This window comes from Macaca fascicularis, chromosome 4 (assembly GCF_037993035.2).
Source record: "Macaca fascicularis isolate 582-1 chromosome 4, T2T-MFA8v1.1".
Taxonomy (NCBI): domain Eukaryota; kingdom Metazoa; phylum Chordata; class Mammalia; order Primates; family Cercopithecidae; genus Macaca; species Macaca fascicularis.
Window position 1 is genome coordinate 109,931,311 of NC_088378.1, and position 6,000 is coordinate 109,937,310.

The 6,000-nt window shown below is 32.3% G+C and overlaps 1 long non-coding RNA gene across 1 annotated transcript in view; it reads left to right on the forward strand.

Annotated features, from left to right (window-relative positions):
* Positions 1-4,870, forward strand: part of LOC135970602 (uncharacterized) — a 98,233-nt gene extending 93,363 nt beyond the window's left edge. Inside the window, exon 3 of the long non-coding RNA XR_010586365.1 lies at positions 4,347-4,870. This is a non-coding gene — a long non-coding RNA (uncharacterized lncRNA). The remainder of the gene's footprint in view (positions 1-4,346) is intronic.
* Positions 4,871-6,000: the final 1,130 nt, after the last annotated feature.

Here is a 6,000-nt window from a genome sequence, read left to right on the forward strand (position 1 = left end):
TATCTAAACTTATGTTTTTTTGAAGAAAAATTGACTTTTTGATCCTAAAAATATTGGCTGAATTTCTATTTGTTGTTATATGCTTGCCAGAATTTGGTAGCGAGGTTTTGATAGTCTCAAAAAATAATTTGAGTAGTTTTTCCTGTTTTTCTATTCTCCTCACCTATGTGGCATAAGAGAGGAAATAAAGACTTGGGAGTAATTTTGTTTGAGTCTATGTTAGCAAATCTCCCTCCTTTGGTATATTTTTAAATGTTTACTGGTTTAGTACGATCTTCTATTTCATCTTGAATACATTTTCCTCATTTATATTTTCTTATATTTCTCCACTTCATATAAGTCTGTGTTCGTAAATTACATATTGCTGGATTCTCTTGTTCTTCCTCCTTCTTTGTTTTTCCTATTCTGGTTATCTCTTATTATATGGTTTAAATGTTTATAAAAATAAGTAATGTATAGATGAATAGGTTTGAGCCAATGGTGGTACTTCTGTCAATTATTCCTTGATGTTGTTAAATCTAGACTGTTTTGCCTAGAGGCAATGGCTGCTACTAATTAATGATAATTATTTGTTGCTAGGCTTAAGAATATTATAGTTATTACTACCTTCAAGGCTTAACTACATTTATGAAGTAGAAATTGTTAGTACTTTACATATGAAGGCACCTGAGGCTTAGAGGACTTGAGTAGGCTACTTGGAAAAATTAAGTAGGTTAGTAGATATCAAAGACAAAATTAAAAGATGATCCTCGAGATTCCCATCTCCTGGTGTACATGCCCTATAAAATCTCCCCTTGGGTGTGAGTGAAACCTGTAAATATGATATTTCTTCCATGATTATATTATATGTAGAAAGAGACTTTACAGTGTAATTAACACCCCCTATAAGTGACTTTTATATAATCAAACATGTGGTTGTCCTAGATGGGCTGCCCTAATTAGATGGGCCTTTAACAAAACAAGAAGTAGCAGCAGAGATTCTCCTGTTCTTAAAAAAACAAACTGGCATGCTGTGAGAGGAGGAGGCCATGTGTCAAGGACCTGCGAATACCTTCTAAATGCTGAGAGTAGTCCTTACCTGGTAGCTAGCAAGAAAAGGAGACCTAAGTCCTAGAGGCAGAATGAAGTGAATTCTGCTGCAATCATTGAACTTGGAAGAGAACTGCATTTCCTAGATGAGGTCACATCCCAGTCAATATCTTGATTTCAGCATGGTGAGACCAAAAGCAAAGGATTTAGGTAACTGACACTTGCACACTGACTTATTGAAACTGTGAGACAGTACATTTATGTTGTTTTAAGACACTAAATTTGTAGTAACTTTTTAGGCAGTGAGAGAAAACTAATACACTAGATGTCTAGAGATTTAATAAGCATCAGAGATATTGTTCAAAAATTATCTTTCTAATTTCAAAAGTCATGTTCACAATTATGCTATCCATCTTATTTTAGTACGTATGTTACTGATAACAAAAATTTAAAATATCTGGCTGTTGACCTGAAAAAGTGAATTACTATATAGTTTATGCAATTATAACCATCAAATTTGACAGCTTTGTCTTTAGGTTTTTCTCACTGACTGCAGAGTTCAATATGCTAGACCTGTGTTTTTATCATCTTCTGTCGTTCCTGTCTCATGCCTATTTTCAAATTATATAAACTGTTTTATCTAAGTTTGGTGGGAAGAGTAAGGCCTACTTTGTAGTGAGAAGTAAAAAAATGATACGATTCTAATTTAATAAATCATGCAAACCTTTACTCCTTTTGGTAAATACATTTTAATAATACTTTCCTCTTCCATCAAAATTGGCTCAAAATGTGCTTCTAAAAATAGTGCTTTACTTTAATATGTGGCTACTGTATTGACCAGTGGAAATTTAAATAACAGTTATTTTAAATTACTGGAATCAATTATTCAATGTTGAATGAGAAACTGCTTTGCAGCAAGAATGTCTAAATTCAGGAAAATGCTTCTGAATCAAGTGAGATACTGATGAATAAAAATCCTCAAACTCTGGGTTATTTTTAGTTGCTGTGCACTTTGGTTCTCCTCATCATTTACATTTTTTAATTTTAATTTTTAAATTCTATTTTCTTCATTTTATGTTTTCTTTTTGTAAATAGTTCATCATATCTGGAATTCAATGCTATAGTACCTGATACTTTAATGATAATGATACCTCTGAAATTGATAATTTTCTACTAATTACCAGTTATTAAAAATACCAATAGTTATTAACCTTTAAGAAATATATGAATTTACGGAAAAATTTGATTGACTTTTTGACTCACTAAATTTGTTTCAAAATATTATTGAGGCATCAAAGTAAAAACCAGTAGTGTGCTTATGCTTTTGTCTTTACAGAAATAGTTTATACCCCTTAATATGAGAAATTTCAGAACATAACGAATGGGCATTTTCCAAAGATTTTATGCATATGCCATTTATGCTACTGAGTGGGATGATTTTCTCCCATTCACCACAGCTGATGTTGTCTTGCCTATTGTGGAATTGCTTTCATTTTACATAGCACATTCATAAAACAAAATATAATCATTATATTTAATTTTTATGTAAGTCCTCTTTTAATGTTTACAAAAAAAAGAAAAAAATAAGCCAAATGCAACCAATGAAAACTGTAAATGTTACCATACTCACGGAGGAAGTTAATAATGTAGGGAGCACGATACGTGAAAAAAAATGCTGCTAAAATCCAGCAAAACTTGAATACTCTTAAAGAATATTCCGAGTGGAGAATTAGTATATGTGTCAGAAATAAAGCACAACGTTGATAAGGTAGCTCTCATTCTTGTGCTTTTAAGCTAGTTATTAATAACTAGCATGGAAAACCAATTGGCCCTGTTCAACCAAAGCACAGTACTGAGTAGAACTTCTTATACATTTAAACTATTGTAACTTAAATGCACATACATGGGGCATGAATTTATTTTTCTTCATGGTTACCATGTTTCACTGTTATGTTTGTTAAAAAAAAAAAATAATTGTTGTCCAAATGTAGGAAACTGATACAGGATCATTTTGAATTTTGTTTTGGGTACTAACTTCAGCCTTTACATTATTGGTCATATCATGTTTGTCCTTTTCTGTTTATTTAATCAACATTAATTAAACATAGGGTGCTAGATCTGCACAGGATGTTGAGATGTATTAAACTAAGACGTGTTTTGTAATCTTAGGGCTCCTACTCATCACATTGTGCTTATGAGTATATAGACTTCTTAACTCTATCAACAAATGGAGAAACTGGGCTGGCATTATCTAAGACAACTCTGTTCAGTAGAAATTAAATCAGATCTCTCTTTGTGTTTTAACTTTTCTAGTAGCCACTACAAAAAAGTTAAGGAAATAAATGAAATTAATTGAAATCATACGTTTCATTTAACTCTTTATATCAAAATTATTTCCATTTTAACCAAATGCAAATAATAAAAAAAAAATAGTGAGATACTTGGCATTCCTTTTTAATACTAAATTTTCAACATTCAATGTGTATTTTATATTTATAGCACATCTCAATTGGTACTAGCCATGTTACAATGTTTTGTAGCCACATGTGGCTACTGTATTGAAAAGTACAGATTTAAATAAGTTAACGCTGATTTTACCATTTTTATAATGCTATATCTAGATTCTCTACAGAAAAAAGCCCCAAATCTAATTTTTGACAAGAGCTCTATTCTTCAAAAATATTTTTTTCACATAGAAAGTATTTTTACAGAGCAATTTAAAGTGTTTCTTTTGTTTGTTTGTTTGCCCAATACTAGGAAAGCAAAATTTTACCTCTAGTATTTTGAATTACATCTTCATAGGGCAATTCTCTGTTTAAGAAAACACTATGAAAAGTTTTACGATTTTGATTGGCCAAAAGTTCTGTTAATTTATTTTAAATATTGATCTGTAACAATAAATCTGTCAAAAGTTTCCTTATTTATAGTTATATTTTTAACTTGTGAGCTAGTTGCTGAGTTATTTAGTTATTTAGTTATACTTCATCATCTACCATCATATTACTAACATGCTATTTTTCTTTTAAAACATTTAACAAAGATAATAATTGTACATTGTGAGCATAATGCATAAATCTTTAAAACCTTCTGCAGAATCTATTGAATTACTAGAAAACTTTATTTAATTAGATACTAAAGAATACTGTTCACACAGTTTTAAAAATGGGGTAAAAATCATTTGGGGGGAGTATTGGCATTCTATAAAACTAAAAAAATTATAAATTGACAGATATATCAAAATAGCCAGGAGTAATATCTGTATTATAGGCTTAATAGTAAGAAATAGCCTAAAAATATATAATTTCATATTCCCTTAGAGCTACCAGTATGTGTGCCTATCTGGTTGGGAAGGAAATTTTTGTGAGCAAGAATCCAATGAGTGTAAAATGAATCCTTGCAAGAACAATTCCACCTGTACTGACCTTTACAAAAGCTATCGGTGAGTACGTTTTTAGTTTTCTTCATGAAATTACTTGGAGTGCTCAGTGTCCTTCGGATACATCCAGACATTATTTTCACTTTAGATACATTTAATTAAAATAACCACCCAGGGCCGGGCGCGGTGGCTCAAGCCTGTAATCCCAGCACTTTGGGAGGCCGAGGCGGGCGGATCACAAGGTCAGGAGATCGAGACCACAGTGAAACCCCGTCTCTACTAAAAATACAAAAAATTAGCCGGGCGCAGTGGCGGGCGCCTGTAGTCCCAGCTACTCAGGAGGCTGAGGCAGGAGAATGGCGTGAACCCAGGAGGCGGAGCTTGCAGTGAGCCGAGATCGCGCCACTGCACTCCAGCCTGGGCAACAGCGTGAGACTCCGTCTCAAAAAAAAAAAAAAAAAAAAACCACCCAGAAATGAAGAGCCATTCACTAACAAGATACTATCGCAATCATTTGAAATTTGAAAATACTGAAGGCCAGATGTCAACAAAATATAAATAAATTTTAACTTGAAAATGCAATTTTCTGATATGGTAAATGATACAAATGCATTTACTTCTTCAAAACATGTTTTTGCCATCTTAACATTGTTTTGAACCTTTCCATGCAGTATGAGAACTACCACACTATGCCAAGAAAGGAGTGAGTCCACCAAATTAAAACTTCCATTTTCTTACTTAGAGATTATTGTGAGTTTGGATTATTTTAGTAAAATTTTTAATATATTTTATAATATAAACTATCCACATATTCCATAATTCAATTGTATTAATTAGTTTTTAGATAATAATTCTGAAGAAACTCTAAATAGAAATTCTGAGTAGGTGTTTATGTCTATGTCCACCTTCTAATGGAGTTGGTTTTTGCTTGTTAAATAAGTTCCTTATAGATTCAGCATATCACACATTTGTTGGATGCATAGATTGTGACTATTTTTCCCATTCTGTCAGTTGTCTGTTTACCCTGTTGATAATTGTTGATAATTTGCTATGCAGAAGCTCTTTGGTTTAATCTCACTTGTCAATTTTTGGTTTTGTTGCAATTGCTTTTGTGGACTCACTCATAAATTATTTATCAAGGCCGATGTCCAGATGGTGTTTTCTAGATTTTCTTCTAGGATTCTTATAGTTATAGGTCTTATATTTATATATTTAAATCGTCCTGGGTTACTTTTTTGTATATAGCAAAAGGTAAGGGTCCAGTTTCAGTCCTCTGCATATGGATAGCCAACTATCCCAGCACCATTTATTGAATAAGGGGAACTTCCCTCATTGCTTATTTTTGCTGATTTGTCAAATATTAGATAGCTGCCTGTATGTTGCTTTATTTCTGGGTTTGCTATTCTGTTCCACTGATCTATGTGTCCATTATTGTTGTTTTACCAGTGCCTTGCTGCCCTGCTGTTTTTGGTTACTGTAGACTTACAGTATAGTTTGAAGTCAGATAACATGATGCCTCTGTCTCTTTTTTTGTTTCCTCTCTAACATTGCTTTGGTTATTCAACCTCTTTTTTCATTCTACACACATTTTAATA